At 43.8% G+C, this 19,287-nt stretch overlaps 1 long non-coding RNA gene across 1 annotated transcript in view; it reads right to left on the minus strand.

Moving 5' to 3' along the window:
- Positions 1–213: 213 nt before the first annotated feature.
- Positions 214–19,287, minus strand: part of LOC147013671 (uncharacterized) — a 61,692-nt gene continuing 42,618 nt past the window's right edge. The window contains exon 3 of the long non-coding RNA XR_015050477.1: positions 214–378. This is a non-coding gene — a long non-coding RNA (uncharacterized LOC147013671). The remainder of the gene's footprint in view (positions 379–19,287) is intronic.

Raw genomic sequence — 19,287 nt, forward strand, 5'->3', positions numbered from 1 at the left:
CTTGGGGTCTATATATCTATATCTACTGATAAATAATCAGCCCATTCATTTTACCTTGTGTTCTGTCATCTCCACATCCCGCGAATCACATTCCACTTATTCATCATCATCATCATCATCATCATCATCTCCATCATCATCATCATCATCATCATCTCCATTCATACATTCACCAACTTATCGTGTTCCTACCTTCATCCCACTCAACTTGTTTGTGTGTCCCATCAGCTCCACGAAGTGAGACACCTCGAGCTTCCTTGTCCACCAGGACTCCTGTGTTGTGGGACTGGAGACTCGTCCGACGTCTGGACGCGGGGAGCAACGAAACGGCGGTGGTGAGTTTGTGGTGATGAATAAGTCTTCCAGAGAGAGGGGCGACTGAAACAGAGGTGAGTGAGTGAGTGAGTGTGACTGAAACAGGTGAGCGAGTGAGCGAGTGAGTGAGCGAGTGAGTGAGCGAGTGAGTGAGTCGCTAATGATTCAGACCAACCCACCCTGGTGATCACACACAATACTCGTCATTGTCCGTATCTCACCACCTCGTAATGTATGATCACAAAAATATATAATTATCTCCACCTGGAAGACACGTGACACAGGTGTTTACACCTGGAACATTTCCACAACACAGGAAACCTGATCAATCACTTGTCCGGTTTCCATTCCACACCATATCGTTCATGTAAAGGTTTCTATCCCTCACTAAATCCCTCTTGTAAAGATTTCTATTCCACACCATATCATTCATGTAAAGGTTTCTATTCCACACCATTTCGTTCATGTAAAGGTTTCTCTTCCACACCATATCGTTCATGTAAAGGTTTCTATTCCTCACCATATCGTTCATGTAAAGGTTTCTATTCCACACCATATCGTTCATGTAAAGGTTTCTATTCCTCACCATATCCCTCATGTAAAGGTTTCTATTCCACACCATATCGTTCATGTAAAGGTTTCTATTCCTCACTAAATCCCTCTTGTAAAGGTTTCTATTCCACACCATATCGTTCATGTAAAGTTTTCTATTCCTCACTAAATCCCTCATGTAAAGTTTTCTATTCCTCACTAAATCCCTCATGTAAAGGTTTCTATTCCTCACTAAATCCCTCATGTAAAGGTTTTCATTCCACACCATATCGTTCATGTAAAGGTTACTCTTCCACACCATTTCGTTCATGTAAAGGTTTCTATTCCACACCATATCGTTCATGTAAAGTTTTCTATTCCTCACTAAATCCCTCATGTAAAGTTTTCTATTCCTCACTAAATCCCTCATGTAAAGGTTTCTATTCCTCACTAAATCCCTCATGTAAAGGTTTTCATTCCACACCATATCGTTCATGTAAAGGTTTCTCTTCCACACCATTTCGTTCATGTAAAGGTTTCTATTCCTCACTAAATCCCTCTTGTAGAGGTTTCTATTCCACACCATATCGTTCATGTAAAGGTTTTCATTCCACACCATATCGTTCATGTAAAGGTTTCTCTTCCACACCATTTCGTTCATGTAAAGGTTTCTATTCCTCACTAAATCCCTCTTGTAGAGGTTTCTATTCCACACCATATCGTTCATGTAAAGGTTTCTATTCCTCACCAAATCGTTCATGTAAAGGTTTCTATTCCTCACTAAATCCCTCATGTAAAGGTTTCTATTCCACACCATATCGTTCATGTAAAGGTTTCTATTCCTCACCATATCGTTCATGTAAAGGTTTCTATTCCTCACCAAATCCCTCATGTAAAGGTTTCTATTCCACACCATATTGTTCATGTAAAGGTTTCTATTCCTCACCATATCGTTCATGCAAAGGTTTCTATTCCTCACCATATCGTTCATATAAAGGTTTCTATTCCTCACTAAATCCCTCATGTAAAATTTTCTATTCCTCACTAAATCCCTCATGTAAAGTTTTATATTCCTCACTAAATCCCTCATGTAAAGGTTTCTATTCCTCACTAAATCCCTCATGTAAAGGCTTCTATTCCTCACTAAATCCCTCATGTAAAGTTTTTCTATTCCTCACTAAATCCCTCATGTAAAGGTTTCTATTCCTCACTAAATCCCTCATGTAAAGGTTTTCATTCCACACCATATCGTTCATGTAAAGGTTTCTCTTCCACACCATTTCGTTCATGTAAAGGGTTCTATTCCTCACTAAATCCCTCTTGTAGAGGTTTCTATTCCACACCATATCGTTCATGTAAAGGTTTCTATTCCTCACCAAATCGTTCATGTAAAGGTTTCTATTCCTCACTAAATCCCTCATGTAAAGGTTTCTATTCCTCACCATATCGTTCATGTAAAGGTTTCTATTCCTCACCAAATCCCTCATGTAAAGGTTTCTATTCCTCACCATATCGTTCATGTAAAGGTTTCTATTCCTCACTAAATCCCTCATGTAAAGTTTTCTATTCCTCACTAAATCCCTCATGTAAAGGTTTCTATTCCTCACCATATCGTTCATGTAAAGGTTTCTATTCCTCACCATATCGTTCATATAAAGGTTTCTATTCCTCACTAAATCCCTCATGTAAAGTTTTTCTATTCCTCACTAAATCCCTCATGTAAAGTTTTATATTCCTCACTAAATCCCTCATGTAAAGGTTTCTATTCCTCACTAAATCCCTCATGTAAAGGTTTCTATTCCTCACTAAATCCCTCATGTAAAGTTTTTCTATTCCTCACTAAATCCCTCATGTAAAGTTTTCTATTCCTCACTAAATCCCTCATGTAAAGGTTTCTATTCCTCACTAAATCCCTCATGTAAAGGTTTTCATTCCACACCATATCGTTCATGTAAAGGTTTCTCTTCCACACCATATCGTTCATGTAAAGGTTTCTATTCCTCACTAAATCCCTCTTGTAGAGGTTTCTATTCCACACCATATCATTCATGTAAAGGTTTCTATTCCACACCATTTCGTTCATGTAAAGGTTTCTCTTCCACACCATATCGTTCATGTAAAGGTTTCTATTCCTCACCATATCGTTCATGTAAAGGTTTCTATTCCACACCATATCGTTCATGTAAAGGTTTCTATTCCACACCATATCGTTCATGTAAAGGTTTATATTCCTCACTAAATCCCTCTTGTAAAGGTTTCTCTTCCACACCATTTTATTCATGTAAAGGTTTCTATTCCTCACTAAATCCCTCATGTAAAGGTTTCTATTCCACACCATATCGTTCATGTAAAGGTTTCTATTCCTCACTAAATCCCTCATGCAAAGGTTTCTATTCCACACCATATCGTTCATGTAAAGGTTTCTATTCCACACCATATCGTTCATGTAAAGGTTTCTATTCCTCACCATATCGTTCATGTAAAGGTTTCTATTCCACACCATATCGTTCATGTAAAGGTTTTCATTCCACACCATATCGTTCATGTAAAGGTTTCTCTTCCACACCATTTCGTTCATGTAAAGGTTTCTATTCCTCACTAAATCCCTCTTGTAGAGGTTTCTATTCCACGCCATATCGTTCATGTAAAGGTTTCTATTCCTCACTAAATCCCTCATGTAAAGGTTTCTATTCCACACCATATCGTTCATGTAAAGGTTTCTATTCCTCACTAAATCCCTCTTGTAAAGGTTTCTCTTCCACACCATTTCGTTCATGTAAAGGTTTCTATTCCTCACTAAATTCCTCATGTAAAGGTTTCTATTCCTCACTAAATCCCTCTTGTAGAGGTTTCTATTCCACACCATATCGTTCATGTAAAGGTTTCTATTCCTCACTAAATCCCTCTTGTAAAGGTTTCTCTTCCACACCATTTCGTTCATGTAAAGGTTTCTATTCCTCACTAAATTCCTCATGTAAAGGTTTCTATTCCTCACTAAATTCCTCATGTAAAGGTTTCTATTCCACACCATATCGTTCATGTAAAGGTTTCTATTCCTCACTAAATCCCTCATGTAAAGTTTTCTATTCCTCACCAAATCCCTCATGTAAAGGTTTCTATTCCTCACCATATCGTTCATGTAAAGTTTTCTATTCCTCACCAAATCCCTCATGTAAAGGTTTCTATTCCTCACCATATCGTTCATGTAAAGGTTTCTATTCCTCACTAAATCCCTCATGTAAAGGTTTCTATTCCACACCATATCGTTCATGTAAAGGTTTCTATTCCACACCATATCGTTCATGTAAAGGTTTCTATTCCACACCATATCGTTCATGTAAAGGTTTCTATTCCTCACCATATCGTTCATGTAAAGGTTTCTATTCCACACCATATCGTTCATGTAAAGGTTTCTATTCCACACCATATCGTTCATGTAAAGGTTTCTATTCCTCACTAAATCCCTCTTGTAAAGGTTTCTCTTCCACACCATTTCGTTCATGTAAAGGTTTCTATTCCTCACTAAATTCCTCATGTAAAGGTTTCTATTCCTCACTAAATTCCTCATGTAAAGGTTTCTATTCCACACCATATCGTTCATGTAAAGGTTTCTATTCCTCACTAAATCCCTCATGTAAAGTTTTCTATTCCTCACCAAATCCCTCATGTAAAGGTTTCTATTCCTCACCATATCGTTCATGTAAAGTTTTCTATTCCTCACCAAATCCCTCATGTCAAGGTTTCTTTTCCTCAAGTATCATTCAAGCGGTCAATCACTGGTTGTTCTTGTTGTTGTCAGTGGAACCAGTTGTTTAATGGGGGACAACGTGCCGTGTTTACCCGTTTATGGACACTTGAGCAAAATGGGACAAATCAAGCGGACAGGACAAGCCCACAACGAATAAACAAGGTCTCGGGACATTTATAGCTCGTACAGGAAATCACGAGGAAATATGAACGAGGTAAACCTTGAAAGGTTATTTATTTATTCGTATGCAGCCTGTGGCTGTTTGTTGAATCATTTTTCTGGGGGCGTGGCTTGTGCCGCTGATGCAGTGCCCCCTGTTACCATAATGCTGGGACTCATTTTGCCGACCTCGGAAGGATGACAGGCTGAGTCAACCACACCTGGTGTTAATTCAGTGGCAAACAGGGCTCAAACTCAGGACTCGATGATCCCAACCCAGCCACCCGAACCATGAAGCCAACACCAACCAAGCTTCTAATCTGTCTGAAGGATGTAAAGGATCTTAAGGATCTTTCAGGTTTTTGGAATCTGAGGTGTCTTAATGATCTTAAAGGGTTTTCAGGGTCTTCAGGGTCTCCAGAGTCTTTAAGGGTCTGTGTTGTTTTCGGGGTCTTTGAGGTATAAAGGGTCAGAGGGGTCTTAGGGGTGTTTGCAGTCTAAATGGTCTTTATAAGCTGTGGTGGTGAATGAAAATGCCCTTAGGACGATCCCCGGGTCGGACTTGGTCTGTGTGTCAAATGTGGTGGCTGTCGGTCGAGTGGTCTTTGCAGAAAACGTGAACATACATACATACAGATGGACGGACGGATGACAAATTTTATTTATTACCCTAGCAGGGCCCGATGGAAATTCCACATAATGTAAAATGTGACTTCAAGACCTGACCTCTCCCTCCCCCCTCCCCCTCCCCTCCCCCTCCATCTCCCCTGAACCCCACTCCATCCTCTACCCCTCCCCCTCTACACCCACTCTGTCCTCTTCCCTTCCCCCCTACTATCCGTCTGGCCCCACTTCCCTCTCCTCCCTCTCTCACTCCCCCCACCATCTCTATCCATCCCCCCAATTTTTCTCGGGATTTGTTTTACTCAAGTCTTAAAAATCTTAAAAAAAAAAAAACAGAATCAGTGAAAGTCAATCATGATATCACAAAAAAGATATCACGAGAATAAATCGTGGCATCGCCCAAAAGGGTTTAGCTTTCTGAGACCTCTAAGCATGGAAAAATTTTAACCATTAATGCAATCAGAACTTAAAGCCCCACAAACACTCGATTTACCATATTCTTCTGAGGGAACACTCGTCTCTCCAAATATCCACACGCACACCCAATCACGGAACCACAGCACTGGCTGAGAACCATCACAGAGCAAACATCATGGTGGCAATTTGATTGTGAAGTCCCTCCCTCATCCACAGACAGACAAACAAACGAAAAGGATCTTGTGTAGAGCACGATACCTGCAAAATCCACCTCACCCCCCCTCCCCTCCAAAATAAGTAAGGTTGCCATGGATACATCAAATTGTCCATATCATGAAGATTAAAATTGACGATCTGAATCAAAGCTCAAGTAAATCAGATGAAAATTGATAATTTTTCAGATGAAAATTGATTTTAGAAAGTTGACCTTTGACCTTTTAGCCTCAAAAATAATCGAATAACCATTTAAATGATTCAAATGCAATTTTTTTTAAACCTGAAGTCAATCGGATGGAAAATGACGATTTTAGAAATTTTGACCTTTTGACATTAAAAAAATAGTTGGTTTCCCAATTCAGTAATGCACGATGCATTTGCCGTTTAAATCTAAAGTCAATCAGATGAAAAATGACGATTTTAGAAATTTGACCTCAAGATGACCTTTGACCTCAACATTAATAGGCTTCTCAGTTTTGATTACCTCGACAACTTGGTAGTAAAGTTTCATGACGATCGGTTTGGAATTGTAATCTGCAGGCGATTGACAGATAGAGGAACAAAGTCAACCGAACAATATACTAATTGCGAATCTTCGATTTTTCAAATGACAAACAGACAGACGGGGGTGAAAACTTCACCTCCATCCATCTTCAGTGGTCGACATAAATATTTGGTATCGCCCCCCCTTCCCCCTAAAAACCAAAAGATTTTCTTCCATCTTTCATACAAAAAAACAACAAAAAAAAAAAAACAGAATGCATGGAGTTTGATGAAAACAAAATGATTCCAACGAAGAGACTGCATTGCATCATCCAAGCATGCTCCGACAATAGGATTGATGAAATGATCAGCCATCAGCATTCAGCATGTATACATCTCACATCACACCACTTCCCGGACCTGGAAACGTCAACATTTTGATTAAAAATAATAATAATAATAAGAAGAAGTCGGTTTTCTTTGTTCTCCTTGAGGCTGCATGTACCTTGTGTAGCTCAGGTATACTCTCACGAATAATCTGGTGTTTCCACACACCTGCGGACATCAAAATGCATTGAGAATTTCACTTTTTATACACTATCGGATGAGACCTGAAAAAGCTCGGATTCGCTTGATTGCATTGAAGGAAGTTTCATTGTATGAGTAAAACAAATGCACATCTGTGTGGAAAAGGATGGAAAGGATTGTTCGAGTTGAACGCAAGTGAAACTGGAAGGGCACGCGGTAGAGCGCAGACCTCCGCCACACTGAACAGTTTACGTTTTGTATTCCACTGAATCAGCTTGTTCTCATCACATAACCAACTCTTCCACATCGTTTTGGTATAATCCGTCCACAACTTTGTGGGGATATTGTGTTATATATCGTTTTTGGCCCTATCACTCAATGGTGAAGAATCACTTCAAAAAGTTAATTAATTAATTGTTTTTTAAATTAAAAAAAAAAAATCGGGTCCAGATCTTCACAAAAATCGAGATAATTCGTCCGAATCTGTCCATAACTTTTTGAGACATCGTGCTCACACACAGACAGACAAATAGACGGGGGTGAAAAGCATAACCTCCATCCACCTTCGGTGGCACAGGTAATGGAGTTCTAATTTGGTGCGGGTGGGGATGTCTGAGTAGAATGGGAAGAGACAGAAAAAAAACTGCCTTGGTGACATTTTGAGGAAAGATGGATTTCTGAAATAGATTAATGAAGAGAGAAAAGAAACAGAGAATGATGTCACTCGATTGGATGAAAGATGAAGGTTTGTTTAAAAATTTGATTGTAAAAGCTCAAATGGTAGAAAGGTTATGACCGAGACACGGACGCACACATGCACGCGTTGTGGGCGGTCGAGTCCAAGCTGTCCGAGTCCGAGTGCTGTGCTGACAGTGTATTGTAAAGTGGCAGAAAATCGCGAATTTATTTGTGCTTATGTTTTATGTTAATGAAGACAATAAAATATCAAAACTGATTAACGGTGGAACTTGTTGCTTGCCTCAAGATTTTATTCCATATTAGGGCCTGATTGCTGTAGTTTGCTCATTATTTTTTGACTGCAAAGTTTCTGGTAGCATACATATATTGTCCAGAAATTATGGAAGTAAAAATTTGCATTTATTTGTCAACTGTAAAAGTTCTGAAAGTCCAAAACAGCATCACACAAACATAGCTCAAATTGTGCAGTTGCTTTTCCCTTGTTAGTCAAGTTTGAGTTTCAGTTTCAGGGTTTTTTTGAGAGTTATTCCATTTTTAGATTTTGAAAATATCTCATCGGTAGGGATGTATTGAAAAGTAATTATCGTTCTTGTCTTCCTTGTTTTTCCCCTTGCTGAATATGGGCTGCTGTGGTTCCTTTTCCCCCGTATTATATAAATCAGTGAAAGCTTTAATACGTGATCACAACGATGGCCTCTTAGTTTTGTTAAAATTGCAGAGTTGCGATGGGAATGGGTTCAGGTAATGTTTTTAACAGGTGCTGTGACAGCTTGCGCATAAGGAGGAGACCTTTTAGGTTCCACCGGACTATTTATTTTATTATCAAATACATGCTTCTGTGCTTTATTCCGGGTAAAAACGGTGAAACCAGCATCAGCATCACTTGTCTCTGCTGGATGGGAATGTTGTGAAGGAAGGGAATGCTGTCCTTCAAATGAAGGAAGAGACTCCAGTCCTTCAGGTAGCATGGTGTTCTCATTTGATGCTGAATTAGTTTCTTGGGGATTACCTGGACAATCCCTTCGCAGATGTCCGTGCTGATTACAGGCGTAACACGTGAACACCTGTGTTGTCGTATACATTTGATAATTGTAATGATTATGTTCAATCGTGAAACTGACGTCGAGATCACGACGGTTCTCGTTCAAAACCATGAAAAGTTGATGTCTGAGGAATAAACGTGTTTGAAACGATCATCGTGGCACCGTAAGGGAACCATTGAAATGCGAGACACGACGGCACGAAAGGGTGAAGGGCACATTCGATTTTTTTCATTCTCCAGATAGGGTGGAAATAACAACCTTTACTGATGGTGAATCGAGCGGAGAAACTGGAATGAAAATGTCGGGCTCGACGGATAAACCCGATTCCACAACACTCGCCACCATACTTTCTTGTAAAACAAAAACAACAACTTTCTTGTTCATTCTCGACGCTGCGAGGACATTCTCAGCACCGATAATTACACCGACGGCAATAATAATCGCTTCGACCACCACGTGGGATGGAGGGACACACGTGAAGCCATGCTTCCTACTTAACGAACTGAATACGGTGCCGCGAGAACGAACGCTCGTCATGCTGGCCGTGCTCACTATAACAACGGTAGAGGGAAATGTAAATAACTGTGAACAGCTCTCGGCACGTTAAACGAAGCGATATATAAACATGCGGAAACAACGCAAAGCAAATAATTCACTCACGATCACACCGCATGCTCTCCGTCTGTCTCTCTGTCTCTCTCCTTCGACTCGACGAAGCGAAGAATAACACAGGGAGAGAAGTTTAATCACAAAAGGAATGATATGAGAGAGAGACAGAGAGAGTTATTATAAAAATAGAAAAGAAAGCCCCAAAATGAGAGTTACATTTTCATTTCAGAGAAAGAAGGAAAACCAAGAAACAATTTCTGAAGAAAGGAAAGGAGGAATCAGGTGGATTATATACAAAACATTTCACAAAAGGATAAACATTCCTCTCGGACTTTGCAAATAACTTCCTTAATGCACCATTTTGATTCGAACTGAGGTAATCTTCCAGTTACTGAAAAGAAAGCAAAATCCAATTTAACACAACTTGTTACAAGGTTTTGGAACAAAAACAAAGCATCTTCATCATTTACTCCAACACCATCAAGTTTTCTTTGCCTTGACTTATATACTGCCATCTTTGCCTGAGCAAGCAGGAAATTGGCTTACATAGCATTGGAATTTTTGTGTGGGATAACCTTTCCAAAGATGAACACATAGTCTAGAAGCCAAAATCTGTAGCTAGCCTAGAAAATAGGTTCGCTGCTGATTTCATGTTAGAATGGTGCAACTGGTGTTTTTGAAGAGTCTAGGCATGACCAAGTCTAGTTCCACTTGTTGCCAAGTCTGCATCTGAATATTATGGCCGCCATGACAGTAATCAAAATGGCCGCCATCAGATTTAGTCTTTTTCTTACTGCAAATTGTACTAGCCAGAAATTTGTCATGATTGTGAAATACTATGTAATCTGACACGAACACTATTTTGTGCTTTATTTTTGTACTGGATCACAACTTTTCACATAATTGACAACTTAAAGACGAAATTGAAAATGCACATACGAGAAACAAATGTGAAAAAGAAAATGTTTAGCACTATTGATGGAGATGGGTTTACAGTCAGTCAAAGGTTATTTCAACAGCTGTCAGATTCTTTCTAACACAAAATTACGTTGCTTTGCAGAAGAGAAAAGTGTTGTGAGAACACCCAAGTACAATTTTCAGAGCTATTGATCGGCTTGTACACTGAACGGGTTCCTACAAAGGACTTTGCATCCACATGCTTTCGTGCAAGGCAGTCCATTCCGTGTACATTTGCACCGTCGAGTTGAGCATGACCCAAGGCATTTGCATGTCGTCAGTTCTACACAGTAAGCAGCAATAGGCTGTGCAGTCATGAGTCGCGGCTGAAATGTCTCGTTGCCATCTTTGACAACCTGTTCCCACCCACAGTTCTCAGGTGCAGGTAGATGTGGTTCAGATTCCAAGGCTCTTCTCCACACAAAAGTCTGGTAGTGCGCTCGCTTGATGTGTAGAATCAAAGCATCGCGAGTTGGAGGCAGATTCTCAATAGCTTTGGTCAGACTGAGAAACAGATCACATCTTACTCGCTGAATTGAGTTATCTTGGCCATGAGGGTCATAAAGCCTGCAGACAAATGACTCAGCATCTGCAATCACACTCTCATCAGGAATTTATGACAGTGTACTTCTCCCCAATCTTCTTTGTCATTGCCTGGCATTTCTGTAGAACCGTCCACAGCGTGTCAAAGTCATGTGCTGGGGCATTCAGAATCGGCATTGGCCCAATGACTGTCACTGGTGGCTCAACTGTGGACATCTTCTGGTTAAAGCCACTCCAGCCTGGAACGGCCTGATTATTTTGTTGATGCAATCTGGCCAAGATCCAGGCAAGCTCCTGAGTGTTGGCTGCTTTGATTTTCTGTTCAACAGGTGAGTACCATGTATGCTGCAGTGGTTCAGAGAAAACAGTTTCTGGCTTCAAGTTGGTCATATTGGCCTCTTGGACGCTTGTCATTTCAGGAGGGGCACTGAGAACTTTGGAGCGGCCAGGTTTAATCTGAATGTCCATCACTGGCTCTTGTTCTCCCTTGCGTCTGAGGGCCACGCACTGACTTGCATGAAAAGTGCCAGACCCAGTCAGCGTCTCCTCAATTATGTCAATGTTGTCATTTAAATATCTCAAATATCCTGTGGTAGTTGGGATGTTGAGAAAGTTCCTTGGGATCATGACATTTCCATTATCTCGGAAGCATTGTATAACATCATTGGCAATTGCTGTGTCAATGCGCCTCACTGTATCGTACCCAACTGTGTGTGCAGCTGCATGAAAAAGATTGACAAGCTCTTTTGAGCGTGTAGCCTGGTGAAGAGCAAGGCCAAGGCCCAGGTGTTTGGGGGTCAGTTTTTTGCCTCCTGAAGCCACATGAATAATGTCTTGGCAGATGCTCAGAACTTTGTTCTTGGTATCTGTCTCATCCGCTTCTTCATTGTCCATATTGTCAGTGCTGTCACCACCACAAAGAAGCTTTACAAGCATGTACAGGGTTTCAGGTACAATTCGCTCTGCATTTTCTGTGTTCAGTCCACCGATAATGCTATGCCCTGGAGAGTGTTTTACGTCACTGTAAATCTTTATGCCCACTCTGAAGATCCAGCTAAGGATTTCGTTCTCATGATGAGGCAGACTGCACTGGGCCAATTCATCTTCTTCAGAACTTTCACCTTCTTCAGATAAATCATTCACGGCGGTTCTCATGGCAAACTTTGTCACAGTTGAGGACGCAACTATGAGGGGTTTTGTGACATCCAATGGCTGCACGAATGTCACCTTGTCACTACCAAAGTGAACCTCCACTTTCTGCTTGAAATTGTAGCTTTTGTAGGCTCCAGCCTCAATTCCAAAATCATTCAATAACAGCATGCTGTAGTGTTCCCAGATGTTTTTCAGGGTAAACACATGTCCCTTCTGCAGCTCTTTCTCAAGCTGGTTCATCACATTTCTGAAACAGATGCTTTCAGGAGACTGGTTTTTCTCTCCACTCTCCTTTTTATACTTTCTGCGAAAAGAAACATAACACTTGAGGTGATATTTACCTTCAGCTGCCATCAAGTCTGAAACACCTGCAAACCTGTGACGCATGGTGGGGTCAAATTGGGCCAAACTAAGCATCCTGGATGATGTGTGATCAAATTCAACATTTGTCAGGACACCAGCTTTTCCAGGAATGTCAGTCTGGCAGAAAGCGCATTTTGACCAATCCATAGCGCTGTGCGCGGATCTTAGTGACTTTGGGACATGGTATTTCTCTGACGAACCTGATGTTGTGGGTATCTCTTCTGCGTAAGTCACAGATTGTGGCTGAATCCTTGACTTCAGTCTGTCTATTTTTTGTGCGTGAGTAAAGTCACTATAGCAGAATTTGTGCCATTGAATCTTTGACGTGCTCCGGTACAGAATATTTTCTGATTCTTGAGAATGAGTCAACATATTTAGCGTCATTATATTTCTCTCTTTCTTTGCAACATTCAGCTACAGTTTTCACACCAACGATTGTAGTCTTTCGAAGTGGCGTTGACTTGCTAGTTTTTTAACTGTCCTGGCAAATAAAGCATTTATTCCAGTCCACATGCTCTTCTTCTTCTCGATCCCTTGAACCCCCTGTGAGAAATCTTGCGGCTTTCATTTTTCAGTTAGTCCTGGGTAACAGAAAAACACACAGTTATGTAGTTTAGGTTCATTTTATAGCAAAGTTGTAAAATTCATTGATTGTGGTTTGTAAAATCAGACATTCTAATTCGAGCATGAACATTTCCTTAAAAATAATATAGTGAAAAACAAGTCATATTATTTTTAGAAAATGGATGGAGCAATGTTTTTTTCTATACTCCCATCAGCTCAGGCATGCTCAAAAACATGGAAATCGACCCTAATTTTGTAATTTCATGTCAATTTGCAGCTGAAATATGACGAAAAGTGTATTTAATGGCGACCATTTTGTAAACTGTCATGGCGGCCATACTATCCATATCCAGAGTTGGCAACAAGTTGATTCACGTTTCTGTGTGTCTGGACAGTCAATTTACACCTGTTGCACTATTCTAACACGGAATCAGCAGGGTCGTACACTATTCTGCATTGGGCCTCCTGACTAACACAAGTGTTGAAAAAACAAACCAAACCTCACAAAACAATTCCGAAGTAAAATAAATAAGGGTGCCAACCGTTGGCATTCAACATAGATGTGAAAAAGGTTTTCAGATTTCTTACAAAAAGGACATTCATCCACAAGCAGATTTGAAAAACGGTGTAACAAGTGATTAGAAGGAAGGATCCAGTGTACGAGTCTCCATTGGAGGTCGCCATGTCGTGGTGGTACAGGAGGGAGATATAAACCTTTCCAGTTTGGAAAATAAGAGGGAGAACAAAGAAAGAGGTCTCTCCATCGAACCTTCTGCTGTGTTATTTGCCGTTAGGAAAGAAATTTTACACAACCCAAATAAAGGTCTTTTTGTTTGGGAAGGCCATTGAAGCCTATGTTAAAAGGGGGACAAGGAAGAGGGCTGGCAAGAGAAAAAGCACATACGAGTTCAGGAAAGGTAGAGAGAGAAGGTATTCGATGTGCATTTTGTTCATTGCTTTGGTGGTCTTGCTCCCAAGCAGGTGCGAGCTGTGTGCATGTCCAAAGGATACTACATAATATGCATGCCACGATTCGAGAGGATCGCACACCGACCAGGCTTGCCAATGTATCAGCTCCGATTCAGCTGCCGTTTGGGCTGAGAAGATCTGCGACAGATTTAATGCCCTTGTCGGTAAAGCGTTGAATAAAACACCCATCAGCAGGCATATCATGGAAAAAGGAGTTGTAGAACAAAGGTTCTTCCAGAAACATGTGTTTCGTGTAAGAATGTGTAGCTCTTGTTATTGTCAGAACTTGCCACACATTTAACATGCTCTGATAGAAACCAGAGAGGGGAGATGTGTCGATTTTGGAAAGGTCCATCAGGAAAAGAGAGTGGTCAAAGCCTAGCCTCCCAGCCTGTTGCAAAAGGTGACGAGCGACATTGACCCATGGTGGAGAGGGTCGCATGTATAGCATGCGAAGAGCAACCGAGAGTCGAAAGGCCATTAGCCGGCTCTTTATGTCAACCAGGCCTTGTCCTCCATCGGTCAGTGGTAAACTGAGGACCCCAGGTCGCAGCCAGTGTTTTCCGTCCCAGAAAAAGGACACGAAGCACTTCTGGAGCTGTTGAAGCAACGCTGCTGGAGGATGCAGCACGAAGATCCTGTGCCATAAGGTAGAGGCCACCAGTGTGTTGATGACCAAGACCCTTCCATGATATGACAGTTGTGTGATCAGACCTTTCCATTTTTGCAGTTTACCCTCAACAAACTCAAGCAGACCAGCCCAATTTTTTGCTACTGTGGTATTATTACCTCAGAACACTCCAAGGTATTTCACACCATCATTGGCCCATGACAGTGGAGCAGGAAGTCTTGGCGCCAAGCAGCACAACGGACCGAGCCAAAGGGCGCTCGTTTTGTTCCAATTTACTTTGGCTGAAGAAGCCTTTTCAAATAAGGACAAACAATAACGAACGATGTTAACATCGTTGATATCTTGTACAAATACACACACGTCATCAGCGTATGCCAGTACCTTGATGGGCCGTTCAAGCTGGGACAAACTAACCCCTGTTAGTCTACAGCACAAAGAAACCAGTAGGGGTTCGATGAAGACAGCATAAAGCAACCCGGAAAGAGGGCAACCTTGTCTAATTCCCTTGTTAATAGACAAAGGTGCAACAAGTTCATTGTTTTTCTTAAGCACACTATAAATATTGTTGCGAATTCACGCCCGCCGGCGTGCGGACGGCCACGTGACTCGAATCGCGGAACGTCGCCCACCGGACAGACAATTCAGTCGTGACCCTCTCGGACCAACGCCGGGAGCTAGTCACGGGTGGGGGTTTAACCTCACCACGATCGTGCCAATTGCCCACCCGTGCAGGATAGGGTCACTCGCCAAATTCGATCTACCTAAGTACCTGCGCGTATGGTCGACCGGGCGATCGCACCATGCCACAGGCCGACTCCGGACACGAACCGCTTAAGCGGTCCGTTCCGTGCTACAGTGATAACCAAGCAGTGTTATCGTCGGCCTCGACGGTTCCGATTAATTATCGGGCGTATTAAGCCCACTATGAACCCTTTACGTGAAGCAGGATGGAGGATCAATAAAGAAAAGACGAAGTGAAACGGGAAAACAGTTCACACAAAGCACATATATACAGCCATACACAATCAAAAATGCACATATAGCAATTAAAACAAAAGCAAGATTCAAACCGAATACGCGTACACACGGCAACACTTATACAGTTCTACTTTACAGACGGCGCCAACACACATTTACTCAAAAGCAAAGGAAAGAAGCCACCCTCATAGACAAGGGGGCAGACGGGGCCCGTGGGCCTTTATGGCGTGGGACTTGGCAGACCGAACGAGTCCCACGAGACCGTTGCAGGTTACCTGCACCCTCGCAGTGCAATGGTGGGCGAGCTCTCTCCGGTGCTCCTTGTACGAACATGCAGGTCCGCGTGACACAGCTGGCAGAGCGGCGCCTCCAGTCCAAGTCCCCTCCGCGACGTCTGGACTCTCCACCGACAGCAAGCTCCAACGAGCGGGTCGCTCTACGGACTGATTCTCCAGGACCCAGACGGGCAGAAGACCATGAACCGCGACTGACACTGACACTCTCACCGACCGCCCTGACCTGACTTCCTCTTAGCGGCGCCTCCGTGCGCCCTTTTATTTCCCCGGCACCCCGCCCCTCCCTTCGCGGCACGTGGGGGGGGGGGAATTCCACTGGAGAAATCGGGGTGGGAGTTGCGTTCCAACCGTCATTCTTGTTTACCAGGGAAATCGGGGTGGGAGTTGTTGTTGTTCCCCTTTTGTGTTCATGGAGATGTTGACGGTTGCTGGCGGAGTGGTGAGGATGGCGTGGTTGTTGAGAGGCAGGTGTGGTTGTGGTTGTTGTGAATCGGCATTGTGGTTGGTGGTTGTGACGTGGTTGGTTCAAAATAAATATAGAACAGAAAAACGGCTATCTCAAAGCGTCGCAGCCCGAATGAATCACATAAATACCCTCTAAACAACGGGTTTGGGGCTAACTACACATGTACTTAGAGATATCTCACCTACGGGCAACATAGTGTAATGTGAATTTCCACAGCCGTAACAATATTATTGTATAGTATTGTTGTGGTTGACGAAATTCACAAACCACCATTCAGGTCCCTTAGGTGAGATATCTCGGTAAGTATATGTGTAGTTCGGCCCAAACCCGTTGTTTCGAGGGAATAAATGTCATTCGGTCGGGCTGCGACTCTTCAGGATAGCCGTTTTTCTTTTACTATCTTTATTTTGGACCAGCCGCCATTACTACCACCACCAACCACAACGCCGCTTCACAACAACAACCACCAACCACAACGCCGCTTCACAACAACAACCACCAACCACAACGCCGCTTCACAACAACAGCCACGACCTTTACCATCACAACTCGCCACCATCGCATCACCGTCATTCCCACGCCACTTGTGGGCGCCGATGCTGGACTCGTGCGGGGCGCGCACCGAGCAGCGTGTTCAGAGACATCACAGACTTTCCGAAGAAAAACGGATCAAAAACGACTCACGCCCACTTCTGTTCCGTCCTATCGGAGAGCGTGGGGCGATTTGGCCCCGCCTCCAGGGCGTTGGAGTGAGGTCGCGATATGCAAATTCATGGATCAAAAAGCATTCACGCCCACTTTCCCTCGGTCCAATGGGGAGCCAGTTGGAGGTGAAGGGTCGGAGGTAAAGGGTCAAAGGTGGGGGAGCGAGGCCACGGGGGATATAAACGCCTGCGTTCGTCAGTAAAGTAAGTTGAGAGTGGTGCGTTGGAACGAGTTGTCGGTGGAGCTGGGAAGTAGAGTCAGAGTTCGGAGGGGAGAAGTCAAGAGTGAAGAGTTGGGACGAGCCAAGAGAGGAGACGGAGAGGGCGATTAGACGGAGCTGTGGAGAGGTGACGGCGGTGAAGGCGATCGAGGGGGTGCTCGCGTCGGTGCCGGGAGCTGCAGAGGGAGAGGCCAGCAACGCGACCGAGGTCGAGGAGGAGACGCTCGTCGCGGGACCCGAGACAGGGTGATATCCTCCTCCCCCCCGAGCATCAACAACCCCCTCCTGTTTCCCCCCGCGCTGAGATAGTGCGACAAGGGGGCCCCTTTCCCACCCCCCTACCAGACACTGTCCGCGAGGCCCGCGGAGTTGGGGTGCCACCGCCACTTTGCGTCTCATCATCAGACGGGTAGGCCCGACACGGTCTCGGCCCCAGGCCCGCCTACCCCCCCTCATCCTGGAGGGTGGTTCTTTTTCTTTTGCTTTGGGTATCTGTGTTGTCGGCGCCATCTGTGAACTAAAATTGTATAAGTGTTGCCGTGTGCTCGGTAGTCGGATAGCTCTGCATTGTGTTTATCTTTTATATTTGCTTTTTGTGTAATATTGTGTTTCTTCTCCTTGTACATGTGCTTTTGGTGTAATTGTATATGTGTGCTTTCCGTTCATCGCGAAATAAATGTGAGTTATGTTGAACTGTTTTCCCGCTTCGCTTCGTCTTTTCTTTCATTGAATCTCCATCTTGCTTCACGTAAAGGGTTGGTCGTGGGCGAAAACGCCCGATAATTAATCGAACCGTCGAGGCCGACGAATAACACCGCTCGGTTATCCCGATAGTACGGAACGGGTCGCTTAAAGTGGCCCGTGTCCGAAGTCGACCTGCGGCGAGGTGCGATCGCCCGGTCTACCCTCCGTGTGGGTACTTAGGTAGGTCGAATTTGGCGAGCAACCCTATCCCACGCGGGGGCCGATTGGCACGATCGTGGTGAGACCGAAAGGTCCACCCGTGACTAGTTCCCGGCGTTAGTCCGAGAGGGTCACGACTGGATTGTCCGTCCGGTGGGCGACGTGCCGCGATTCGAGTGACGTGGCCGTCCGCACGCCGGCGGGCGCGAATCCGCAACACTGGTGTCAGGTCGTGCGATATAAACTCATCGCCCTCCTCGCGGCACTGGTATCGGAGAACGGGAAAACGGGCTCTCCTGTCTCCGGCTAAATTCACGGGAATCGGTCCAGGGGTGAGAGGAGCGACCCCCGATTCCCTCCAAATTACGAGCGAGCTAAAATTATCCCTTTACGAGAAGCAAGATGGCGTCTCAAGGCGAGCGGGAGCCGGGGGTATTAGAAATGGATGTAGAATGTGTAGAATCCATGGCTCAGGATGAAATCCCCGTGCAGGAAATGTTGGTTGTACAGGAAAACGAACTCGCCCAACTGAACCCAGAGCCCGAAATGGGTGCGGCAGCGGCAGCGGTGTATGACACCTCCCCTCCCCCTCTCCACCAAAACCCTTCCCCAACCCCTGCCGAAACGGCTCACCCAAGCGCACCCGACATGGCCCAGCTATTCACCCTGCTGGCACAAATGAATGCGGAAATGACAGCGAAGATAAATGCGGATATGAAAAACGAAATGAAAGGCATGAACGAAAAGATGGATACAAACACAAATGAAATGAAAAACGAAATGAAAGGCATGAACAAAAAGATGGATACAAATACAAATGAAATGAAAAACGAAATGAAAGAAATGAACAAGCAAATGAGGGAAGAAATGAAAGAGCTCCGGGGTGAGACGCAGAACATGGGCCGATGCCTGCAGGCGGGCATGAAGGCCGTTAGCAGGGAGCTTAAAATGGCGACTCCACGTGTAGGAGCGAACGAGCTGGGAGGGGGTGCAACGGTGACCGAAAGGGAAAAATTAAATGGGGAGACCAAAACGTGCGAGACGAGACACGAGGTGACGACAAAGGAAATAAAAATAGTAGAGACAAGGGAGGGAAAGGGTGAAGAGGTGACTGAGTTGGCAGAGACACGGGAGATGGGAACGATAGAGGGAAGACTGCACGATGAAG

The sequence above is a fragment of the Eptatretus burgeri genome, chromosome 13, assembly GCF_056783735.1.
Source record: "Eptatretus burgeri isolate ZD-2024b chromosome 13, Ebu_testis_v1, whole genome shotgun sequence".
NCBI lineage: Eukaryota > Metazoa > Chordata > Myxini > Myxiniformes > Myxinidae > Eptatretus > Eptatretus burgeri.